Consider the following 26,149-nt stretch of genomic DNA (forward strand, 5'->3'; position numbering starts at 1 on the left):
GGGCTGTTGGTTCAGACAGTGGGTACATTTTACTGTCAATATTGCCAAATCCCTGTGTAAAATAGTTGCGAAACGGGGCAGACACAGGACTCGCTCCATCAGGCCCGTCCTGACCCCACACGTATTCATCGCCCGCTGTAAACCAAACAGGGACAGGGAGTGTCCAGATCAAAGCACAAGAGGTGCCCGGCTAGGCACTCCCCCAGCTTGCCCGGACACCCCGGACATCCCAGCGTGACCACTATAGGACCTGTGTGGGGCTGAGGGGTGAGAGACACTGCCCAGGGCGGCAGCCCTTGCACACTGCATCACGCTGGGTGCAGACAGGAGCACTGTGCGTCGACAGGCGAGCGAGCACACAGGTCGGCTGCACTTGAAGCTCTGTGTGCCAGGCCTGTACAGCTGCTGTCGGCAGAGCCTCTCCCCACCACACCATCTTCCTCGGGGCTGAGCAGGATCCCTGTCAACCTCATCTGGGTTGCATGCTAGCCTCATATCAACTGTTTTCTGTAAGTGGGCCAAAGAACTAGGCTGGTAATGTCCTAATAATATCTGTGGCCACCATGAGTGCCACAGCAGGAGTTCTGTCACCCCACAGCTCTACCAACTCTGATACTGTGACAACCTCACAGGTATCAAACCAGTTCCCCCTATCAGTGAAACTGGATACCTTCTGATGGTGGACTTTTAGGTTTTCGCTTCTGTAAATTTCCTGTTCATATGAGTTGCCCATTTCCTGTTGAACTGTTGGTCTTTTTCTGTTGAGCTGTAATTGACAAGGATTAGAGCCTGAATCCCTTCTGCATTAGTAACACTGAGGAATCTTCCCCTGTGACAGGATGTTTGGCAAGTTACAGGAAGAGGGAGGGGAGAGGTGGGAGGGAAGGGGAGGGCAAAGAAATGAGGGAGGCAAGGAAGGAGGCTCTGCAGTTCCGGCGCAAGGCTAGCCCTGAGCCTGACGGAGCTCCAGCTCCTGGCAGACCAATGCACCCAGCCTTCCTGCGACCATTCCCCGGCAGCATAGCTTGCTGTCTCGCTGCAGGCAGCTACCAGCTGGCACACCCTGGGACCCAGCGTCATTCAATGCCCTGGAGTGCCTGGGAGCCACTTCTGACTCAACGGCACCAACCACAGATATCACATTCCAGGGGACCCCAACAAACAGCAAGGCCACAGCCCAAGGACACTGCCGACACAAGTCTCCGTCCAGGGCCACTCAGCTTGGTCACCACAGCTGCTCCAAGGACTGGGAATAAGGAGCTCAGACCAAAGTGGTGGCTTTAAAAACTGGATCCTAAGGAAGATACCTGGCCACTCCAATCAAAAACACAAGACTCGGATGGAAAGGACAGGGGCAGCTCCCTCCGAAGGAGCTGGGTCAGGTCCAGAGGTTCTCCGTACGGGCAGCTTGTTGGATGGACTGACTTAGAGATTCTGAAATATCTGCTTAATTTCCTAACCATGGGGAAGGGCAGCAAGGCGGGGGGCAGTCTGCTTTGCCATCTTTCTACAGAATGCTGCTTTAAAATTCTTTCTTTAGAGGAACAACCCAAAGCGGAGACACACTGGGGGCTCGACAGTAAGTTTGAGCTTGAAATCAGATCTGCCGCCTTTGGCACAACCTTGCCAGAGCAAGGGGCCAGCAAGGCAGCTGCTTCCATTCGGGGAGTAAACCAACTGAGGGAAGATTCTCCAACTCTCTCTCTGTCACTATCTCTCTCTAACTCAAGCTTTCAAATACAATAAATCTACTACTCAAGTCCGGAATTTCAACCAGCATCTTCAACTCACATTTTAAGTGTACCCCATGTAATATTTTGGGCACAGTTACAGAATCATTTGTTCCTCTGCATGTGAGTTTGGGCATCCTGTGTGTCTACGTGGCTACTCTAACACTCAGTGATATCCCTGATGGGGCCTTCCGGGCTCCCTGGCCTGGCATTCCTGTGCAACCATGCGCCACACTGTGTGTGTACATTGTCGCCCCTCCTGAAGTCCAACCACAGCTTCAGGAAAAAGATTTAAAAAAATATATTTTTTTTATTGCAAACTCAGATTTACAGACAGAAGGAGATACAGAGAGAAAGATCTGCCATCTGCCGGTTCATTCCCCAAGTGGCGGCAATGGCTGGAGCTGAGCCAATCCGAAGCCAGGAGCCAGGAGCTCTTCTGGGTCTCCCACACAGGTGCAGGGTCCCAAGGCTTTGGGTCGTCCTCAACTGCTTTCCAAGGCCACATGGGAAGCAGGGCCACCAGGAAATGAACCAGCACTCATATGGAATCCCAGCACATGCAAATCAAGGACTTAAGCCACTAGGCTACAGTGCTGGGCCCAAATTAATATGTTTTAAAAATATGTTAAATTGGGCCTGGCACGATCGTGTAGTAGCACCAGGGATATGGGATCCATGGGATCCATATGGGCACCGTTTCTAATTCCAGCAGCCCTGCTTCCCATCCACCTCCCTGCTTGTGGCCTGGGAAAGCAGTCGAGGACGGCCCAAAGCCTTGGGATCCTGCACCTGCGTGGGAGACCCAGAAGAGCTCCTGGCTCCTGGCTTCGGATTGGCACAGCTCCGGCCATTGCAGTCACTTGGGGAGTGAACCATTAGACGGAGGATCTTCCTCTCTGTCTCTTCTCTCTGTATATCTGCCTTTCCAACAACAACAACAAAAAAAAAATCTGTAAAAAGAATATGCTAAACTTTGTCCTAGAGGCCTATGTGCAACAGGGCTTACCTCAGGGCTCACGTGGGCAGGTGCATCCGGGACAACTCGCCACGCTCCAAGCCGGGCAAGAACATCTCACTCCAAGAACACTGGAAAGCAACTTGCATTCCCAGCCGGGTGTCTGCTATGCACCTTGGGGCTCCCCTAATCCCAGCCGCAGTCCCGTGGGATATTCTCAACACGCATTGTTGAGACCGGGAGGCTCAGAAGGACCCACAGGAACTGGGGTTCCCGAAGAATCGAACCCCTCCGCCTCCACGTGTCTGTTTCTTTCAAAAGAGTATCTGGCAGGTGTGGGGCGCACAGCACGCCTGGAAAGATTTTGAACAGAATCAAAACAAAACTGAGTTGCAATTACAGCCTTCCACCAGCGATGAGGAAGTGCGTCCAGGGATGGACAGCGCCCCCAGTCTGCTGCTTACAGAAGAGCGGGCAGCAAAGCTTCCTCATCCAACCACCGAGTTCCTGAGCTCAGGCCTGTCAACAGCTAGGAGACAGGAATTCTACACCGCCTAGTTCACACACCTAAAGAAAAATCCCACGGCGGTTACCAACACATAGTTTTTATTCCTAAAATTTATTTAGTCTTTTTAAAATTATTATTTGAAGGGAAGAGAGAAACAGATCCTCCACCGGCTGGTTTGCCCTCCAAATGCCTACAGCAGCAAGGTGCCATGACTTCATCCGGGTCTCGCACGTGAGCGGCAGGGACCACTCACTGCCTTCCAGGACACGTGTGGGCAGGAAGTGAGACAAAAGTGGAGCCAGGACTTGAACTTGATCACTTTAGAACACTTTTCCTGTCTCTTGGCCACATCACCCTCCAGCCCCATGGCTCCCCCAGCCCCAGGAGGTCAGTCTATCCATCATGGATTTGCTTGTTCTAGAGAACCTGACTTACAGAGGGGTTTGAGGTCTGGCTTCTTCCACTTAGCACGTCCATGTCAAAGTTCGCCCACAGGGCAGCACAACATCTCGGTGGGAAGTGATATCCCACCCGAGGACAATACCACAGTTTGTTTACTAATTTATCAGCTGATGAGCTGTTGGACTATTTCCACTTTCAGGCTGTCTTCAAAATGCTCCTGTGCACATCTGGGTACAAGATTCTTGCTGGAGGTGATGTGGGGACAGGGGATGGGACTGCTGGATCACATCTGGCGGCTTTCTAAGGCAGCGGGTTGCTTTGTCTCCCAGCAGTGTCTGAGCTAACATCTGCTGGTAATGCCTTTTGGATTAGTCTCCCTGGGAGGCCCAGGTGGCCCCTGCGGGCCTGGCTTAGGCTGCCCTAACACCTAATGATGCTGAGCACCTTTCCTAAGTTCATTGGCTCCTAAGTACGTCTTCTCCAGAGAAACGTCATTCAAATCCTTAGCTCATTTTTAGTTGTATCAATATATTTTTTTAATGTTGAGCAGTAAAAGGTTTTTGTGTTTTCCTTTAAAGACTTATTTATTTTTAATTGAATGGCAGATTTTACAGAGGAAAAAGGAGAGACAGAGAGGAAGTTTTCTACCTACTGGGTCACACCCCAGGTGGTTGCAATGGCCAGAGCTGAGCTGAGCTGAGGCAATGAGCCGGCAGCTTCTTCGGGGTCTCCCACGTGGATGCAAGGTCCCACTTGGGCCAGCCTCTGCTGCTGCATCGGAACTGGAGCAACAAGACATAAATCAGCACCCATGAGGGCTTAGCCTGCTGTGCCACTGCACCAGCCTGGTCAACGTTTTTTATATAGTCTGATACAATTCCCTTATCAGATGCTCTACAAACTGTGGTATTCACTTTGTTTGTGCCTTTTGAAGCACGAAAGGCTTTGATTCTGATGAGGGGGGATGGGTGCGGTGGCCTAAAAGGCTATTTCTCTACCTGCTGGTGCCAGCATCCTATATGAGCGCCAGCTCCTGTCCCAACGACTCCACTTCTGATCCAGCTCTCCGCTTATGCTCTGGGAAAACAGTGGAAAATGGTGCAAGGACTTGGGCCCCTGAACCCACCGAGGAAGCCTGAAGAAGCTACTGGCTCCTGGCTTCAGACTGGCCCAGTTCTGGCCCGTTTGGGGAAGTGAACCAGCAGATGGAGGATTGGTCTCTCTTCTCTCCCCCCCCTTGCTCTGTCTCTGTCTCTTTCCCTCTCTCTCTGACTTTCCAAATAAAATTAATAAATCTTTTTTTTTCTTAGTTTGATAGCAAGGAGCGGTCTCCTCCCTCTCACCCCAGCAGACCAGGAGAATGAAGAGCTGAAACGTGTCGCACACACCTTCCTCCACACGTGCATCCCGCTCAACTGTATAAACAATAATTACAACAAAATAAAACGTTTTTATCTATCTATATATATATATATTTTAATCTAAGACGGGTGGCCAGCACTTGACACAGTGGGCTAAGCCTCTACCTACAAGGCCAGCATCCCATTCGAGCGTCAGTTGGAGTTCCAGTTGCTCCACTTCCCATCCAGCTCCCTGCCTGTGGCCTGGGAAAGCAGCAGAGGACGGCCCAAAGCCTTGGGACTCTGCACCCATGTGGGAGACCTGGAGGAAGTTCCTGGGCTCCAGGCTTCGGATCGGCGCAGCACTGGCTGCTGCGCTCACTTGGGGAGTGAATCATCAGACAGGAGATCTTCCTCTCTGTCTCTCGTCCTCTCTGTATATCTGACTTCCAATAAAAATATAATCTTAAAAAAAAAAAAAAAGCAAAGCTCTCAGACCTGAGAACAGGAGTTATCTCAAGCCGTTTCTACTTTTTCAACAGTTTTATTGTCGAGTAAGTCTTAACTTCTTTTATTACATTTATGACTAACTATGCCATTCTTTGGGATGCTATCCTCAGTGGGATTTCCTCCTTCATTTTCAGTTTATCCACTGTTACTGTACAGAAATACCAGTGCTCCCCCCGCCTCCTCGCATCAGCGGAATCCCGACAGTAACAGTGTGCCCCGGGCTGCTGTGAGTGAGCCTGCAGGGGCTGCGTCTGTCCCCAGCACGGACACTCTTTTCTTGTCATGAGTCCCTCACGATGCCAGCACTCACCCTCTCCAGGGTATTATAGGTGATCCAGGGAGGAGGGTGGAAGTGCGCGTTCCAGCCAAACACTGTGCCATTTCACCTCGGGGACTTTGCAGAGCCTCTACAGGGAATCCTGGGTTTAACCCCTCCCGCACGCCCAGGTGACGCATGCACAGGGACCTCGCGCCTGCGTCCTCACGAGCCCCTTCAGCAGGGGTGATCTCCAGTGGATTCCCTGCGCTTCCTGAGACAAGAGCATGTCGGCTGCAAATGGAGGTCCGTGGGCCTCGTCCTTTCCAGGCTGGGGGCCGGAAACCTCTCCTCGCCCCTCCCTCCCTGTTGACGACACTTCGAATAGGCCCTGGCTCGCACTGGGACACAGCCGCTCTAACCACCAGGCTGACTGAACTGCCCTGCCCATCTGCCCCCGGGAGGGGTCGTCTGTGCCCTCCTAACAAGACACCCTGCTCTGTGACTCCTGCAAGCCTCCCCGGGTCCCCTTCTTTGTGCCATGGGTTCGAGCCTCAGGAGGCATGGGTGAGAGAGGGAACATGGGCTATCTTCCCGCTCTCTGCCACCTTAGGTACTACTGCGCTGGCAGGGTCTGCATCGTGCCACGGTGACAGTCCCCACAGCGTGTCCTGGCCTCCACTGCCTTGTCCCTCTCCCTCCACATGCAGCACATGGAATGCATGTCACCTGTGGCTCAGCCCTGGGTGCTCTGCCCTCCCTTGGTGGGTGCAGGACCTGCCCTGGCTGGCTAACCTAGCTCGGAAACCGCACACAGCTTCAAGCCCTGGTGGCTGGTGTCTACCCCACACCCAGGGCACCCCAGGGGAAAGGCACTGCCGAGTCTAGCTCAGAGGACACCCAGGTGCCTGGGCCTTCTGATCACCAGCCTGCCATCTGTGACCCAAGGAGAGAGCGAGGGATTCCAACTGCAAAGAGCTTTGGTTCCTGGGAGAACAGAGCCAACAGCGGCTGCACTGGGGCGGCTGCTGCTCTCCAGCCCGGCCACTGACCCCTGGGAGAACAGGCCTTGCAGACCCTTGTCCCGGGCACTCCGGCTGATTCGCCATCAAGGCCAAATGGCCAAGTGTTAGGATCACCAGTCTCATGTGCCTGAGTGACAGCCACTACCTCCGATGCCTGACGTCACCTCACTGAAACCAGAAGCCCCAACAGCTGCCGTGGTGTGAGCAGGGGGCAGAGATGGGTGGCACAGCACGCTCGCGGGTAAAGGACAAGGCCATGCAGGTCTCAGGCTGCCCGGGCATCAGTCACTGCCACTGTGGGCAGCCCGTCAAGGTCAGCCCTGCTTTGGCGGCTCCCAGGTGCATCCCTCACCCCTGCCTGCCAACCCCGGTGCCCCTCAGTGGGTGTCCCTCTGGCCCTCTTTTCCCAGTTGCACCGCCATCACACCTGTGTCCTGTCCTGCGCTGGCTGACCCCAGCACTGCCCTCTCAGACCAGCAGCACAATCAGAGCCACACGGTCCATCCCACGGGGAGGAGCCCAACGTGGCCCCAAGCTGAGGCCCTGGGTTATTCCAGAGTTCTGCAGAACAGATAAGACGCCTGCACTCACCCTGCCCATGATGGGCACTGACAGCAGGCAGCACCACGGCCACCCACACAGGCCTAAGGCACAGCTTCAGACGGGCACAGGCTCACTCTACCGGCCATCACAATGAGCATTTCTCTGAATGTAGGTTTTTCCTCAAAGGTGAGAGGTTAGATGGCTGCAGACGTGGGAAGCTGTGTCCCTGCTCAGGGAGATGATTCTGAGGCCCAAGGGCGCCCCTGGCAGGGGTCAGCCCATCTTCCCTGTCCTGGTCCAACCAGGAAGGGAAAGATGCCTCCTCAGTACCTCCCACCACTGGAGGGAAGAGTGCTTATCCGATTGTAGGCAGTAAAACAAGAATTCACACGGCTGTGATTGCCAAGCCTGGAGCAGGCGCACCCTGCTCGCTTCCCAGCGCCTAGGAGGCCGGTATTGTTGTAGTGACAGCTTACTCAGGTCAGAGCCTGGAGCAGTCGCCACTTGGAACAATGTTCTCAGTGCTTTGTGGGTCAGAGGGGCTCACCCCCTCACCAGCTGCATTACAACAGGCCCCATCTGGTGGGCAGTGCAATGGTCTCCTCTGGGTAGGGCTTCCTGCCCACTACCGGCCCCAGGGGCATCACTGCCCACCTGAGACCCTCACGGCTACCTCCCCTACCCTCCGCCTTCTGCCACCAGTTTACATTGAACAGGCAGTTCGTTAATCCAGGCGAGAAGTTCTGGAAGTATCGGCACTCCTAACCCCTCGTGTGTGCCCCAGTCCAGCCAAGGAAGCCGGAGCAGGCAGGCCACTGAGCAGAACGAAGCGGAGGGCGCCAGGGACACTGGAGCTGGCTCTGCCCCGGGAAGGGTCTTCTTCCTCCAGACACCAACGTCTTACACCCTGAATCCCTCTGTGGGGTGCTGGGAGAAACGACACAGTTCTCACTGACCGCAGGCCCTGTGGGGAGGGAAATCCCACGAAGACTCCGTGTCCACGTCACCACCAGTCCTCCTGTGAGGGCACACACGCGCGCATGTACACAGCTTGGCCGTCCTTGAACTGTTATCCCATGACCAGGCAGCATGTCAGGCCTGCTTGTCACTGAAGATAAAGAGGCAGAGGCCGTCTGGCAGCCTTATCACTTTCTCCTCCCCAGAAGTGAGCGAAAGGTTTTCTTCTACACAGACGGGCGATGTTCGCTCCCTTGGGGGTGTGTGAGCGGGGAGCCGGACACAGACACCAGAAGTGGGCCCTGCCAGCACACGTCATCCTCCACTGCTGCCTGAGAGTGCCCGGCCTGCAGGGAGCTGACCTCGGCTCCTCACGTTCCCAAGCTCCTACAGAAAAGGAAAAGCTGGTCCTTCCAGGGCCACAGCCCCGAGCCTCCGTGACAGGCCCCCGGGGAGCTGCAGCACACCCACAAGGGGCCCTTGAGGGCTGGTGCTAAGAACATCCCACCTAAACCCCCACCAGGCTCCCCAACCCCGGGGATCTGCAGTGCCACCATTTTCACAGTTCCCACCACACAGATCTTGCTCGGACCAAGTCTAAGGCTGAATCTGTTGTCCAGGTTGGGAGGAGGGGTGATAGGGGGAGGTCCATCCCCAAACAGAACTCTCCCCCTGAGCCAGGGCCCCAGGCCATGACCCATACAATTCCCCCTGGAATCCTGTCCTCCGTGGGCCTGCTCCCAGAATCCCAGAATCCTGTCCTTCCCCAAAGTCCAGCAGGCTGCCCGAGGGAAGCGTGACAAGGCACCAGGCGTGCACCCCCACCCAGGACCCTGCCGACAGGCCCCTGAGACTTAGCCTTTTATTTTTACTTATTTATTTATTCAGCTGTCAAAGAAACAGTCTGTGCATCAGTGTGCAGGGGCACGACAAGCAGAAAGGGAGAAGCTGCAGTTTCCATTTTCCCAATATCAGTGTTGGCTGACCCCTGCCAGGGACACAGGACACCAGCCTGCCCGGCAGAGGAGCCCTGGCCCCGGGGTTCACAGAGCACCGCCAGCAAGCAGAGAGGGATCCTGGTCCTCTGCAGAAATCAGAGAAATGACTCCCACTAATCAGTGTCAGACTCGGGAGGAGTCTCCTCTCCCGGAGGTCTCCAGCGCTCCGGGTCCAGTAAGCCAGGCCTCTTGCCACGGCAGGTGGTCTGCAGACCTCCGAGTGAGGTTGGGCTGCTCCTAAGGCTGGAAGCCCCCCCAGCCAGGCCCACTGCCCACTGCTCGCTCACGGACTCCTAGCTTAAGCTGCTGCCAGTAACCTTGCCTAAATCCTCTTCCGCGCAGGCTCAGGGGAGAGAGGCAACCTGGGAGGCAGTGTCCAGCTTTGGCCTGGAGCAGACTGCTGGGCAGAGGAAAGCAAACACAGGACAAGCCAGGAAGGGGCCAGTGGGAAGTCAGAGATGCTAGTGGCCACGGCGAGGTGGTGGACGCCAGGAGTGAAGATGGGAAGGCCGGCCAAGAGAACCGAGGCGGCTAAGGTGCAGAGAAGCTGGGGGGAGAAGAGGAGGAGCCTGGGCCTTCCTGCTGAGGGTCCACCTGGCACTGCAGGCTCCTGAGCCCCTCTCCGCACTGGGTCAGGAGCCTGCATCCCTCCGTATCTGGTGGCCAGTGTGAGGCCTACAAATGGCACGGGCTGGCTTTATTCCCTGTGGTGTGATCCTAGAGCTTGTGCCAGCCAGTAGCAGGCAGAGCTCCTAGTCCCTGCCCCCACACCCTCCCGAAAGCAACCCTAGGCTGAGCTCCAGCGAGCCGTGTGCAGCCACACAGGGAGTGAGCCGTGGCTCTACCCCTTGTTAGCCCCCTGCACCGGGGTGAGTTAGTCAGAGGGCGCTTCCTGCCTGGTTGGGGCGTAAGGCCTCTGTGGAAACACAGCTGTACCGAAGCCACGGCCAAGGTCATCAGTCAGGCGAGCCTCGTGGATGGGGGCCTGGAGAGCCACGTGGAACAGGAGCCCTGGGCAGGGGAAGCTGCCTGTCCCTCAGGTCCAGGTTTGCAACCAGGCATGGGCTCCCACTCTGTCTCTTCTCCATCTTCTCCTGGGCGCCCCAGCAGCCCAGACGTACTGTGCCATCTAGAACCTTCTGCTCACGGCTCATCTGGCGGGATGTCAAAGAAGCAAGCTTCTTTGGAGGGGCACAGTGCCAGGGCCCATGGAGTCCTGTACTCTGAGAGGACACAGGCCTTGCCTGAGCCTCCCCAGGGACTGAAGCCACTCAGCATGAGACACTGGCCGCGAGTGAAGCCCACGTGTACGTCATGCCCAGCGCCTGGAGCCCAGCTGCACAGGCTCGCTCCCTGCCACCTCGCACTGGAAGCCAGGGAGTCTGCAGCTGGCCCTGGACAGGCTTACTCCCGGATCCGATGGAGGATCCATCACAGTCACAAGCGCTCTGTCCCAGGCCAAAGCTGCCCTCCAGGAGGGTGCCAGACTTCTAAACAGAGAGGTGACATCACGAGTGGCAGGTGCTGTAACAGAGAAGGGGAGGGTTAAGGGGGGAGGTGGGGCTCTAAGCTGGAGAGAAGTGGCAGGGAGGGAGCGCCCTGCAGGGCAGCCGCCAGCACTCGGTCACCCACCCTGCTGAAGCAGCAGGCGGCAGCGTGAATGAGCCCCCGCACCCCCCATCCCCCACCCCCAAGAAACAGCCTGTGATCTGGCTCTGTCTATATGACCGTAATACGGCCCCGAAGTCAGCTGCTCCCACAGTCAGCCGGGATCCGTGAGGGAGGGACGCCCTCCCCACCCCACCCTCTCCACGCCCCACAGCTCCTTCTGGAACGTGGCGTGGTGCCTGCGTGAAACTATGCACTTTCCCTACACGCTGTAAACCACCTCTACACAGTGTGGATGCTACACCACAGCGGTTACTTGGTGCCACCCACGAGTTAGTGGGCACTAGGAACTTTATAACCTCAGGTAAACAGGGGTAGTGGGGGGAAATGTCTGGCTTAATGTGACAATAGCTAGGTTGCTAATTACCCACCCTGGTTAATGGGTTGCTCAGATCACCAAGCAGCATGTTAACACTGCTGGGGCAGGCCCAGCCAGGCTGTCCACCAAGGCTTCCACGTGGAAAACAGGTTGGTATGGGCTCAGCTAGGGGTGGGCAGACCTTGTACTCATTCCGTGCCCTTTGTCTCAGCTCACAGAACACCTTGTACAAGTTGCTTGAGCCACCAGGGCCCAGGGTCCTATTCATGGTGTCCTCCATTCTCCTCATCCCCCCTTACGGTGCTGGGGCCAGCACTGTGGCATAGCCAGCATCCCATATGGGCCCAATTCATATCCTGGCTGCTCCACTTCACACCCAGCTCCCTGCCTGGGAAAGCAGAGGATGGCCCAAGACTTTGAGACCCTGCACTCACATGGGAGACCTTGAAAAACCTCCTGGCTCCTGGTTTCAGATCAGCTCAACTCCAGCTGTTGTACCCATTTGGGGAGTCAACCAGAGGATGGAAGACTTCTTTATTTCTCCTGCTCTGTAAAAAATCTGCCTTTCGAAGAAAAAGAAATAGATCTTGAGAAAGAAAGAACCGGGCCCGGTGTGACACTGTAGTGGTTAAAGTCCTCACCTTGAACGTGCCAGGATCCCATATAGGCACCGGTTCTAATTCCAGCGGCCTCACTTCTCATCCAGCTCCCTGCTTGTGGCCTGGGAAAGCAGTCGAGGATGGCCCAAAGCTTTGGGACCCTGCACCTGTATGGGAGACTTGGAGGAGGCTCCTGGCTCCTGGCTTCAAATTGGTTCAGCTCCAGCCGGTATGGCTGCTCAGGGAGTGAACCATCAGATGGAAGATCTGCCTCTCTGCCTCTCTCCTTTTCTCTGCATATCCACCTTTCCAATAAAAATAAATAAGTAAATCTGTAAGAAAGAACGAAAGAAGGGGGGTAGAAAGAAAGAAAGCAAGCAAGCCAGGCAGCCCGCCCACTGTGTAAAGCAGGCAAGTAGAATTTCCCTCATTGATTGAGAATGCCTGGGAGGAACACCTGCCAGGTCACAGAAAGGATGCTAAGGAGGAAGGAAAACAGAAAGGGTGCCGCTGCCCTCCCAGTGGCTAGGGAAGCAAGGCCTGCCCATGGCAAATTAGCTCCCTGTGGCCTGGAGCCAGTCCCGCAACTGCAGAGGACACAGTGCAATGTGAAAGACCTGTGGCCTGGAGCCAGTCCCGCAACTGCAGAGGACACAGTGCAATGTGAAAGACCTGTGGCCTGGAGCCAGTCCCGCAACTGCAGAGGACACAGTGCAATGTGAAAGACCTGGGGCTCAGGGACTAACATTGCCAGGTCTCTATTTCCCTCCAAGAAAGATAGAGCAAGCCAGCTGCTTTGCAACAAAAGCTACTAGCAGTGAGCAAGTGCTTCTGCACTGAGCCAGCCCAGCCCTGGTGCTGCCAGAGCCACTTCTTTCCTGGAAGGGCCCTCCCTGGCCTCCTCTGCACGCCCACCACAGCCCGCCCCAGCCCCGCAGCCTGACCTTTGAGAGCTGTGCGTAATTGCACCCCAACCCTGAGATCCCTCTTGGATTGAGGATTTACATAACCACCTGGGCCTCAGTTTCCTGGCCTATAACATGTACACTGATCAAGGGGCCTTGTGCAGTTAGTAGAACTCACCAAGTAGTGACTTGTGGAAGACTGGGGCGTGAACCCATCAGAGATGCCCAGGGAATGAGGAGCCAGTGGTCCGGTCCACCTTAGTCCCTGGTGTTGTGTCACTCCTGGGGCTACCAGCTGAGACAGGGAGAGATCTGGCCCCAGGCCCCGGGAGGCTCAGGCCCAAAGCCTGGTCGGAACTCTGCTGGCACTTCCCCACACCGAGGGAGGCGAGGATGAAGACAGAGCAAACCAAAGAACCTGTAACATATTTAGGGCAGTGCACTGTACTGCAGGAGGCCAGGCCCCAGGAAGGAGGGAGTGGGCAGGCTGGAGTCAGACAACAGAGTTCAACTGACAGGCGGTAATACAAGCATCAGAGAAGAAAATGCCATGGAACAGACCTGACAAACTTGCAAGACCTTAACACTGAGAATTGTTCATCCATGCTCCAGGGACAGAGCCAGCAGACACCGACATGACACTATTCGTCAGGCAGACAGAACACGACCTCCATCAGAAAGGCAGCTTCCTTCACAGGCTGCGGTGGACACGACAGTTCCAGAACCTGCGTGGAAACGCAAGGGCCCCAGGACAGCCAGAAGAGTCTCAAAAAAGAACAAAGATGGAGAACTCATACGTTTTCAATACTTATTCCCGCGGTGATGTGGGTGTCAGTCCAGAAAACAGTCCAGAAAACAATCCACAAGTCGACGGTCAACTGATGCTCAGCAAAGACCGCTCAGCAACACTGCCCAACAACCGGACACCATCCCCAGCCGTCGCCGTGCAGGGAACCTGCAGAAACTAACGCACAAAGGAAGCCAAGCCTAAATGCAAGAACTAAAACTTCAACACGCTTAGAAGAAAACAAAAATGGATGTGGCCTTAGGTTAGGCAATGGTTCCTTAGACATGACACCAAAAGCATAAGAAATGAAAGGGGGAAAAAGAGACATAAATTGATTTCATTAAAAACAAATTCTGCACACACACCAATGTTTGTGCTTCCGTGAGAACCATAAACAAAGCCATTGTGCAGATCGTGTTTCTGCTAAGGATCTGGCATCCGGAAGACGCAAGGAACCTGCGCTGCCACAAGACAACCCAACTGCAAAGCAACGCAGTTTTTCTTCCACTTGAAATGAGAAAGATGGAGATCTTTTATCAGCCAGTTCACCCGCCAAAACCTGCAACAGCCACAGCTGGCTCAGCAACTTAGTCGAGTCTCCCATGTGGGTGGCAGGATCCCAAATATCTGAGTTATCACCTGTTCCTTCCCAGGGAGCCCAGTGGCGGGGAGCCAGAATCAGAAGCAAAGCCAAGACTCAACCACAGGCACGCTAACGTGGCACGGAGATGGCGCCAACAGGCTCCTAACAGCCACGCCGGGTGGCAGACCTTAAGCCACAGGTCTTAGCACTCATGCCTCCAAAGAAAACAGACAAATGGTCAATAACCGCATGAAAAGACGTCCAGCTGCCCAGTCACGTGCTGTGGTATGGCAGGTGAAGCCACGGGCCCTGGCTTAGCACATGGATCCCATTCCAAATGCCCGTTTAGCTCTAGCTTCTTGGCTTCCCACCCAGCTCCCTGCTAATGCACCAGAAGGCCATGGACGTGAGCTCAACTTCACGAGTTCCCGCCACCCACATGCGAGACCCAGACAGACGGCTGCTCCTGGCGTCAGCTTGGCCCAACCCAGCTGCTGCCATTATTCCTCTATCCTTCTAATTCTTCTTCTTCTTTTCCTTCTCTCTCTCTCCTTTTTTTATTTTATTTTTTTTAAAGATTTATTTATTTATTGGAAAGTCAGATATACAGAGAGGAGGTTAGACAGAGAGGAAGATCTTCCGTCCAATGATTCACTCCCCAAGTGAGCGCAACAGCCGATGCTATGCTGATCCGAAGCCAGGAGCCAGGAACTTCTTCCAGGTCTCCCACACGGGTGCAGGTCCCAAAGCCCTTGGCCATTCTCAACTGCTTTCCCAGGCCACAGGCAGGGAGCTGGAAGGGAAGTGGAGCTACCAGGATTAGAACCGGTGCCCATATGGGATCCCAGCTCGTTCAAGGTGAGGACTTTAGCCGCTAGGCCATGCCGCCAGGCCCCTCTCCTTTTTTTAAATAAAACAAAAGTTTTATAAGATTTATTTACTTTTATTTGAAAGGCTGAGTTACAGAGAGAAAGGGAAAGACTGACAGAAACAGATCTTCATCTGCTGGTTCACTCCCCTGATGACCAGAGCCAACACATCCTGCATTGCCTTCCCAGGCACATTAACAGGAAGCTGGACCAGACAGCTGAGATTTGAACTAGTGCCAAGGGCCGCAGAGACTCAACTTGCTACGGCACAATACTGGCCCCATAAATTAAAAAACAAAATTTCTTTTTTTTTTTTAAGATTTATTTATTTATTGGGAAGGCAGATGTACAGAGAGGAGGAGAGACAGGGAGGAAGATCTTCCGTCTGATGATTCACACCTCAAGTGGGCACAACGGCTGGTACTGTGCCAATCCAAAGCCAGGAGCCAGGAACTTCTTTCTGGATCTCCCATGCGGTGCAGGGTCCCAAGCCTTTGGGCCGTCCTCGATCACCTTCCCAGGCCACAAGCAGGGAGCTGGATGGGAAGAGCAGCTGCCCGGATTAGAACCGGCGCCAATGTGGGATCCCGGGTGTGCAAGGTGAAGGCCCTAACCATTACACTATCGCGCCAGGCCCAAAAAACAAAATTTCAATCTTCAAAAAAAAAAAGTTTTAATATGTCCAATAATCAGAGAAACCCACAAGATACTACTTCATGGCACAAAGATTCAATCATCAAAAATAAAGGAATAGCACATAGTGTCAAGGATGTGTGGAAGCGGAATCTTCACTGGGAAAGTCGGGCAGTTCCTCACCTGATTAAAACAGCTCTCATACGCTCAGCAGCTCTACTCCTGGGTATAAGAGTCTACACAACAACCCAACTCCTACAGAAGCGCGCACGTAAGGGGGCTGGTGAGCGGTGTGGGATGTAGCAGGTCATGCTACCGCTTCTAAGACCAAAGCCGGCTGTGCCAGCAGCTATTTGGGGAATAAGTGAGTGAGTGAAGGGTCTATCAGGGCCTGACATGCTGGACAGCTTGTTCAACCGCTGCCTGCAACGCTGGCTTCTCACGGGGGAAGGGTTCAAATCTTGGCTGCTCCATTTGCAATCTATTTCCCTGCTAATGTACTTGGGAAAGCAACAGCACACAGCTCGTGAACTTGACCTTTGCATCCCAGAGTCTCAGCCCAGCCCTGGACGTCATGACCCTTTGGAGAGTGAACCAGCAAAACGGAAAGTGTTTTTTCTCTCTTTCCTTTACTAACTCTGCCTTTCAAATAAAGTAAGTAAATATTTAAAAACAAAACAAAAATAAAATTTTCTCTGCTTTTCAACTAAATAACTTTTTTTTTATATATCCAAGTGGAAAAGCCAAACACAAAAATGCACACAGTTCAGGTTTCTGGTTATATAAAATGTTGCCACTTGGCAAATCCATGGCCGCAGAAGGTAGACTGCTTGCCAAGGCTGGGCAGAGGGAGCAACGGGAGGTGACTGCTAGTGGACACAGGGTTTCCTTCATGAGAATGATCTGGGACTAGATAGCAAAGTGACTACACCCAGCATTGTGAAAAAACCAAAAGCTACTAAACTACGTATTTTTTAAAAGATTTATTTAGTTATTGGAAAGTCAGATATACAGAGAGGAAAATCTTCCATCCAATGATTCACTCCCCAAGTGAGCGCAACGGCTGATGGTGCGCCAATCCGAAGCCAGGATCCAGGAACTTCCTCCAGGTCTTCCACACGGGTGCAGGGTCCCAAGGCTTTGGGCCGTCCTTGGCTGCTTTCCCAGGCCACAAGCAGGGAGCTGGATGGGAAGTGGAGCAGCCTGGATTAGAACCGGCACCCATATGGGATCCTGGCACGTTCAAGGCGAGGACTTTTAGCCGCTAGGCCATGCCGCTGGGCCCAACTATGTATTTTTGAAGGGGCAAATGTGACAGAAGGGCAAATGTGACAGTACACAAATTTTATCTCAAGAAAGATGTTATAAAAATAAATTCTAAAAAGTGCTACATGTTGTTTTTTTTTTTTTTTAAAAAAAGTTCTTTAAATTGGAAAATCACATATACAGAGAGGAAGAGAGACCAAGAGGAAGATTTTCCATCTGCTGATTCATTCCCCATGTGGCCACAACAGCCAGAGCTGAGCTGATTTGAAGCCAGGAGCCAGGAGCTTCTTCTGGGTCTCTCACGTGGGTGCAGGTCCCAAGGCTTTGGGGCCGTCCTCTTCTGCTTTCCCAGGACACAAGCAGGGAGCTGGATGGGAATTGGGGCCATCCTCTACTGCTTTCCCAGGATATAAGCAAGGAACTGGATAGGAAGTGGAGCAGCCAGGACTTTAACTGGCACCCATATGGGATCCCAGCACATGCAAAGCAAGTATTTTAGCCACCAGGCCATCACACCAGGCCCAAATTAAATGAGATTTAAAAAACAAAAACAACATTAAGAAATACAATGCAGGGTAACAGAAATGTTTTAGGAGATCTATTTATGCTTTAAAATTTTATTTGAGTTTTATTTGAAATGTAGAGAGACAGATACGTAAAGATCTCGCTTTGGCCAATTCCCTCCCCAAATGCCTCTGACAGCTGCAGCTGGATCCAGCCAAAGCCAGGAACCAGGAACTCCATCCAGACCTTCCAGCTGGGTGGCAGGGACACAAATATTCCTGCTGCTTTCAGAGAGGTGGAACCAGGAGCAGTGCCATGCCTTCAGCCTGGCATTGCGACACAGCCTGCAGTCATCCTAAGCAGTGAACTAACCACGTTAGCAAATGCCTGCCCCCACAACTACATTTTTTTTAAAAACTTAAAAGATTTACTTTTTAGCAAATCTGTTTCATTTCATAAGTCAACCTGAGAGAAGACAGGCAATTCTTGTATTTTACCTTCTGTATTCAGTACATCGCAATACGCTTACATTATTGATGAAGAAAATCAGGACTTCCCCAGACACGAGGGTGCAAAGGGCAGAGCTATTTTACAGCTCTTCAGCTGTGGCTACTACTCGCTGACACTATACCAAAACCCAACCAGCTGTAGCTGTGACTTGGAATCTGAGACTAGCAACTTGTCCTTCTCAGAGATGCTAGAACCGACCATGCAGAGCAAGCCTTGGGTCAGTGGTTAGGACTTTGCATGGGACCCACACATAAGTGGGGGTGCCTGGCTTCAAACCCCAGCTCTGACCGATGAGCCCAGCTTCCCACTAACGCAGGCCCGGGGAGGCAGCGTGTGGTCCTTGCATCCCCGTGACCCACAGGGGACGCCTGAACGGGGCTCCCAACTCTTGGCCCCAGTCTGGCCCAGCTCTGGTTATTGTGGGCACCTGGGGAGTGAACCAGCAGGCAGCTCTGTCTCTACCTCTCAAATAATGTTTTTTTTTTTTTTTCAGTGAAAATCCACTGGTCTTGCTGGAATTGTGATCGGACCTTTCCCCACCCTGACCCTGTAACGTCACGCACCCACAGAAACCTTCACCAAGTCCCACAGACCTTCAGGTCGTGGATACAGTTCATGATCAAGTGCCAGGATCGCCCCCTGAACAACAGCCCACTGGGCTTGCCAGGAAGTCATCCAGATGTGTGACACACAAGTGTCTCGAGGTCAGATTCTTCCCTGGGCTCTCTAACTTTACCCTTGGCCACAAGTACTGCTGGTGCTCCTTTGACGTAATGCTCATTTCCAGGAAAAGCCAGTCAGATGCCCAGGTCTGGGTTACAATTAAGTAGGAACGGCTCCCTGGGAGCAAGCTGGCAAGGTTGGGGTGCAGGGCAGTCCATCCTAGAAGTGGCTATGGCCACATGGTACTGCCCAGCTCATCCCGCAGGTGGTGAAGACAAACACACCTTGGGCCCTCCCACAGCACAGACATTTCCTGACTCTCACCGACAGGCTGAAGGGCTCACAGGGGCCTGGGAACCCCAGGTTGAGAACCCCTGGTGCAGGGCAGGCTGAGCAGAGTGAGGGGCAGGAGGTGAGCCCTGGGACCCCACACTGAGCCGGGCCAGGGCTGCCCTCAGTGCTGCTTGCCTGACGGCCCTAAAGGGTATGGGAGCCTCCGCCCGGCTTCCAAACCCAACTCAGCTCCCTCTGCGCCTTCGCCCCAAAGACAGCCCTGCAGTTCTCCAATTCACTTCCTGCCTCCACCTGGAGAGGACCAAAGAGGCAGGCGTGGTCAGGGAAGAGGGCAGAGAAAGAAAAAGGCAACGGTGTGAGGGGCACTGTCACCTCCCGTCCTGGCCCAGCCTCAGGTCCTGCCAGCTCAGTCAGCCTGGTCCCCAGTTCAATATCATCAGAATTTCCCATTCCCCTGCCTCCGCAGCTGAGGTTTCTTGGTGAGAAGGGACTCCTGTCAGCTTTGCAGCCACTAGCCCAGGCCAGGAGCTCCATGCCCTGCACTGCCAGGAGCTCCCACAGGGCAGCGTGCCACCTGGGGGGGAGGGATGTCTCAAGGGCCAGGAAGTTGAGGACTGCAGCAGGAGGGAAGCCACTTGGCCCAGAGAGCAAAAGCAGAAAACAAAGTGCCATTCAGGCCAGAGGCCCAGGGGACGGACAATGAGCCCTTATCCTGCTGCCTCTGCTCAGGCCCATAGCTGCTGGGTAAAGCTGGGGCACCCTGCCTCCAACCCTGGGCAAGGCTGCCCCTAGGCTGAGTATGCAAAGCAGGATGGGGACACTTGTTTCTATAAACCTATATATAGCCATATATCTACAAGTAGATAAACTTGTATTATTCAAAATCAGGGTTCTGGCACCATTCTGGCAGCTGGAGCTCCCAAGATCCCTCAGAAGCAGCATGGCGGCCACCTCCTAGAACCAAGCCCACACGGAGCCCAGGCCACCTGGCCATCCCCACTCAGGGTGGAGGGGTGCCACAGTTCTCTATCTGGACTGGACACACTTGGCTACAATCCCAGTGAAGTCCTGAACTTAGCAAATTAGGAGGTAGCTCTGTGCACTTCTTGCAGCCTCCGCAGCAGACTGGAAGGTGAAGGGTGACAGCCACAGACGGAGCGGACTGACGTCAAGCCCACAGACCTACTGGTCCCCACTCCTGGCTCTCTAACCACCTGCACAGCTCACTCCTGGCAACCCCAGTGCCTCCAGACCTAGTCTGCTCCCTGAGCTTGCACAGGGCGACGGGTGTCCAATTTAGAAACTACACCTAATCCTGGTCTCTCTGTGTCACCAGGGAGGAGCCAGAACTATAGGAGGCTAGAAGAGCATGCCAGGGTCAGGCGGTTGGGGATACAAGCGAAGACCACAGCAGATGCTCAAACAGGAGGCAAGGACAAGGCCAGATAACCTACAAACCGACAACCCACCCTATTGCCTCGGGGAAGTTCTGCCACCACCTCAGGGACTCCCACCCTGCCTTAAGGGTGGTTCACATTGTGCCACCATTATGCCATGTAGGGCCCTATCCACACCAGCCAGCCAGGGGAAGGGGCTGGCCAGCCACACAGGCAGCTCCAGCAGCCAGACCACAGCTGGTGGGGGGAAGCCAGGGCTGCCTGGGAGTTTTTCAAAACCCGCCTGAGGTTCCCTGTGTGCCACTGCACCAGGCAGATAACGGGCAAGGTGGGAGGTTCCCCAGGCGAGCCAGCCCCTCCCCTGACACTGGGCAGTGCTGATCGCCCTGTTAGGGACCTGCCCCCGTCTGTCTCTCTAGATGGCAGTAGGTATGCCAGGCCTCCTGTTCCCGCTGAATCTCCCACAGGAGCAGGTGGCAGGGCCCAGAACAGTCCTGGAGCAGATGCAGGGCTCGTCCCCCCTCCCCCAAACCAGCTGACCACTCCGGGCCAGGGGCCCCAGGGGGCTTCAGCTCTGTTCCTCTAATGGGAGCTACTACTGGGAAAGCAGCTCCTGCGGGAAGACGGCCGAGGTCCTGAGAGCTCCGCAACACTGATGGCCCGGGGAGAGGAGTGGGGCAGTGGGGGAAGCCTCGTTCTGCCTCCATCTCCCTTCGTGCTTAGTTCCTCCCAGGCACCAGACTCCAGACCTCAGCAGCCTCGGTCAGCTCTCAGAGCTGTAACCCATCTCCCCACCTTGCCTGCAGTCTCCCCTCCCACCCTTCACCTGTCACCTTGGGCTCTTTCTCCTCCTCACTGCCCTGCCCCACCCCCTCCCTCCAGCCAAGACAAACATATCAACCCTCATTCTTTCAGCCCCTGCATTGCTGCAACTCGCCCTAATGCTGGTGGGGCTTGGCAAGAGCAAAGGACCTTTATGCAGGGGCCCGCTTGCTACCCCGGCTTTCCCGTCCGCTCCAACTGGGTGAACAGCTGTGGAAGCAATGAAGCCTGCCCGCGGGGAGAGAAATGCGCCAGGGCAGCCAGCAGAATTCCTGGGCGGCCCGGGCCTTGGTGACCTCCAGCAAGGCGCCTGGGAAGCCACTCCACTGAGCTCCCCTGGGGCAATCTATGCAGAGAAGGTCTCTGTTGACCGGAGGGAGAGAGCCCCTCACCTTTTCCTACCTGGGTTAAAGGAGTTCATAGACGCTGAACTGATTAGCTAAGAAAAGAGGCCAAGTCTGAAATCCCAGATCTAAGCTCCAAAGCAAGCTGGCACCGGGCCCAGAAGGGCGCTGCCTGCTGCACGGGCGGGCGTGCACGGCTGGCACTGGGTCAGGCTGCTCCGCAGTGAGCTCTGCCTCAGCTCCAGCATATCTAACCCCGAACCCACGCAAGTCACAGCCTGGTTCCCAAGGAGGGGAGTGGGTCTGCACGCGGCTGGGGAGGCGGCTGGCTCAGCCCATCCTGTGACAGCTGTGCTCATGGCCAGGGGAGGCCAGGGGACAGGCCTCTGAGGGCCGCCAGGAGCATGGCATGGGCCACAGGGGCCACACTGGAAGCCAGTCAGCTGTCGCCTGAGTTGGGATATTGGTGTCACCCCTACTCCAACCCTTGCTATCAACCACAAAAATTTCAGGCAAATAAATGCCCAAGCCGCTGCCTGGGACTTTGTGACGATGGTGCCAACAGCCACAGCCTCCGTCTCCACCAAGAGCATCCAGCAGGCCTCCTTTGCTGCAGCTTCCGCAGAGAGGAACGAACCCCTGTGAGTGAGTTAGCCAGCTCCACCTGCGCCAAGCCCGTCGCACTGCTCACATTCCTCTTGGGGAACGTGCAGCTGAGATGGGTGGGGAGAAGGGAGGAGGAAGAAAGAATAAAAGCTGGGCTGAGAGTGTGTGGGCGCCAGGAGTTCTCCTAACTGTGACCTGAAGGCAAGCCGCGGCCAAGTGCAGTCGGCCTGGGAGCCGGGGACGGTGGCCTTGGAACTTGTCCCCAGACACCCTGTTCTGTGAAAGCGTTCCTCTGGCAGGGCAGCTCGGAGAAGGAGCGAGACCAAGCCAGGAAGCCTCCAGCAGCTAGGTAAGTCAGACAAACCCACTCAAGGCACAAGTGGCCGGTCTCGGGCTGGTCCCACCTGCCAGCCCTTGCAGGTAAATGAGGGGAGTAAACAAAGTTTCATCTGTTCAAACTCTCTCTTCATGCATGCCCTTCCGAGCACACTCTACCAGCTGGGAGCTGGATCCGTGTTCTAATACTGGGGACTCTGCTGAGACTTCAGGAGCTCAGTGTGCTGGCAGGAGGGGCTGGTGTCAAGGCAGTGACAAAAGAACAGGCTCCAGGCCAGCGGCGGTGAATGGACAAAGCCTGAGGAACTGGGCTACAGGCAGCAAAAAGGCCCCAAGGAGGGTGGGGGGCCCTGACTCCCATGCCCAAAGGAACCCACAAGGCAAGGTCGTGAGGTCACAATGAAAATCGAGGCCTTTAGGGTTAGCAAGGTGGAATCCCATATGGGTGCCAGTTCAAGTCCCAGCTGCTCCACTTCCAATCCAGCTCCCTGTTTAGGAACTGGGAAAGCAGCAGAGAATGGCCCAAGTCCTGACCTGGAAGGAGCTCCCAGCGCTCGGCTTTGGATCAGCCAGCTCTGGCAGCTGTAGACCTTTGGGGAGCGAACCAGCACACGGAAGATTTTTCCTTGTATCTCTCTCTGACTCTATCAAATAAAATAAATAAAAGTTTTTTTAAAAAAATCTGGGCCCGGAGCAGTGGCCTTGTGGCTAAAGTCCTCGCCTTGAAAGCACTGGGATCCCATATGGGCACCGGTTCTAATCCTGGCAGCCCCACTTCCCATCCAGCTCCCTGCTTGTGGCCTGGGAAGGCAGTCGAGGACGGCCCAAAGCTTTGGGACCCTGCACCCACGTGGGAGACCTGGAAGAGGATTATCTGGGCTCCTGGCTTCGGATCAGTGCAGCACCGGCCGTTGCGCTCACTTGGGGAGTAAATCATCGGACGGAAGATACTTCTCCCTGTCTCTCCTCCTCTCTGTATATCTGACTCTGTCATAAAGATAAATAAATCTTAAAAATTTTTTTTTAAAAAATCTGTTCATTTTACAATTTTTTTTTTTTTAAGATCTATGCCTTTACTCTTTGGGAGGGAGCCACTGCATTAACCAAGGAGAATGCCTGAGCTTATAAAATGGACATCACATCAAAGACATGGCGGCAAGCTGCATAAGTGACACTGATGTGATGACAGCAGGTGTGGTCTTGAGGAGGTCAGCAAGTGCCTGCTGAGTGACTGTGCAAATGCCTGCACTCCAACAAGGCAGCAGCCAGGTAAACAGACAGAAAGGAGGTGTGTGGTGACCATGGAGGACCCAGCGTGCACCACGCCTCCCGCTGGGACCCTGTGGGTCAGCAGGGAGTGGGGCACATAGGGGCAGACCCCACAAGACACCAAGGTGAACACAGTGGCTTAGGGGAGCCTGGCAGAAAGCATTGGCCTGCGACTCACAGCAGGACTATGCCTTGGCATCGTCATCCCACGGCCCTGTCACCTGCTATGCCAGCAGAAGCCCTCTCCTGCTCCTGCTGGAAGACCCTGCCAAGCTGGGAGGAAAGGAAAAGCCTCCAGCTTGGATTCTGTTGTGGAAAGATTCCCCAGATTTCAAAATATCGGAGCTGGGACAGGAGGTCAGGCACAGGCCTGAAGCCAGACAGTGGGGCAGTCAGGGGAAGGCCAGCCTCTGGGCATGGGCAGCAGGCTCCCTTGGAACCTGCCCTTTGTGATGCACCCGCTTCTACGCAGCCTTGCCGCCTCCAGCCTCCTTCCACGCAGCGGTGCTCCGACCTCCTCCAGGAACGGGCTGAACTTGGTACACAGAAATATAGGCATGTGACACAGGAGGGGCCGTGGACGAGACACCGTCCTTGGTCCTCAGCTCGGGCACCACCAGGCTACACACATATACATGCCTGCCTCCTGGGCACTGCAGTGCAGACAGCCCACCTGCACTAAGGCACGGTGGAGCGTGGCAACGGCCCTGCTGGGACTCCCAGCCACCGGCTCAAAGAACTTCACAGCCTTCACACCCCAGAGCAGGACTAGCTCTACCTTCACCACCGCCTTAAAGGAGAAGCATTCTGATGGACAGGAAACCAGAGCAAAAAGAGAACAGGTGCCAAAAGTAACTTTGTAAAACAGCCTAGATCTGAGATGTCTGCGCTCAAAGACAGCCACCCCAAGAGGCCGCCTGCAGGGAGGGAGGTGCCCCTTGGGGGGCAGAAGACAAGTCTGGGTCTGAGCTCAGCTGCTTCTCATGGAGTGACCTACGCAGCCCCTTTCCCAAGCCGTCTCCTCCCCCAGGAAACCCCCTTCACCGCAGCAGCAGGGAGTGGGGGCACATAGGCAAGTAGCTCACAAGTGAACAAATCCCCGCTCCCCCGCTATCATTACTTGGCAGCCATGGGGTCATTTGAGTGTTTTATTCTGTTGTATAAATTTAGTTCTGAGAGAAGAAAACCCAGCCAGCAGATACAAAACTACCTAAGTATCCTGATTTAATTTCCCCCAAACTTCAGCGCTGCCCATGAGAATTCAGACAGGCAGGGCTCTAGGACAGATGGCCACCTGCCCACTGCACCATGGCGGGGTGGTGGTGTTTCTTCCTTAAGCCGCAGCTCAGTTCATCAGGACACAGGAGCCTCACTACCTTTCACAGCCCAATGACAACTCCCCTGTCCACAGATGAGGCCAGGGGACGCTCTGCACAAACCCTGCCTAGCAACTACAATCCCAGAACAGACGTTCTCACAATCTTAACTTATATCTGAGGGGAGTGGGCAGGAAATAAACTTTTTGGCTCAAAACCTGTAGAAGGGGCATAAGGACAAGAAAGATGAAGAGATGGCCACAGACAGGCTGTCATTCAACCAATTACTGCCCAGTGCTGCAATGAAATGCTTCAGCCCTGAGCACTGGTTAGTAAAGGCCAATGGCCAGCTCCCAGACATGCATCTGCAGCCCAGATAGAAGCACCTGCTCCTGGTCCAGGCCACCACTCACGTCCTCTCGTCCCTCTCCCTGCTTGCTGCCATGTGGCACGGGCACAAGCTGTCACCCATCCACAAAGCCAGAAGCCAGCGCACAAGGAGGCTTCTCCAGCCCCAGGAGGTTCCTCCAGCCCCGGGAAGGCTCCTGCAGCCCCAGGAGGTTCCTCCAGCCCCAGGAAGGCTCCTCCAGCCCCAGGAAGGCTCCTCCAGCCCCAGGAAGGCTCCTTCAGCCCCGGGGAAGGATCCTCCAGCCCCGGGAAGGCTCCTCCAGCTCCAGGAAGGCCTTGTGGGCTCTCACTCAAACTGCAGTCAGCTGTCAGCTGACTATGGGTCTTTTAGAGGAAGATAGGGAAAGTGTGACATCATGCCATGCATTGGAATGGCCACCCTGTTAGTTATTTAAAAGAATGGAAGAGTTCTAGTTTTAGGTTATAGGATATGACGATACTTTACGCGCAGCTAATTCTCACAACCTGGTTCTTTACCGTGAGCTGAAAACACCAGACGCAACGACATATCTTAGGAAGTTTATTCCAGCGGGGCAGGAAAAGGGGAAGGGGAACGGGAAAGAGGGAGGGGGGGAGCAAGGAAGGAGAGAGAGAGAGAGAGAGAGAGAGAGAGAGAGAGAACCGAGCGGGGCAGGAAAAGGGGAAGGGGGGGAAGGGAGGTAAGAAGGAGGAGAGAGAGAGGAAGAGCAGGGGAGAGGAACCAAGGAGAGAGAGCAAGAGAGAGAGCAAGAGAGAGAGCAAGAGAGAGAGCAAGAGAGAAAGAGAGAAAGAAGGGGCGAACCGCACCTGGGGGCCTTTTTTGTCTGCCAGGTGTGGGGGGGCGG

At 54.6% G+C, this 26,149-nt stretch overlaps 1 protein-coding gene across 2 annotated transcripts in view; it reads right to left on the reverse strand.

The window, feature by feature from the left end:
- The window catches only part of PC (pyruvate carboxylase), an 88,737-nt gene that overhangs the window by 33,097 nt on the left and 29,491 nt on the right, over positions 1-26,149 (reverse strand). The window contains exon 1 of one of the 2 annotated variants that reach the window (XM_040970885.1): positions 9,421-9,447. The exons of the other annotated variant lie outside the window; for it this stretch is intronic. The gene's annotated coding sequence lies outside the window, so the exon portion shown is untranslated. Of the gene's footprint in view, positions 1-9,420; positions 9,448-26,149 lie in introns of those variants that run through there. 2 annotated transcript variants of the gene reach the window in all.

Source organism: Ochotona curzoniae, unplaced genomic scaffold (genome assembly GCF_017591425.1).
Source record: "Ochotona curzoniae isolate NIBS_2020 unplaced genomic scaffold, NIBS_Ocur_1.0 scaffold_4937, whole genome shotgun sequence".
NCBI classification, from domain to species: domain Eukaryota; kingdom Metazoa; phylum Chordata; class Mammalia; order Lagomorpha; family Ochotonidae; genus Ochotona; species Ochotona curzoniae.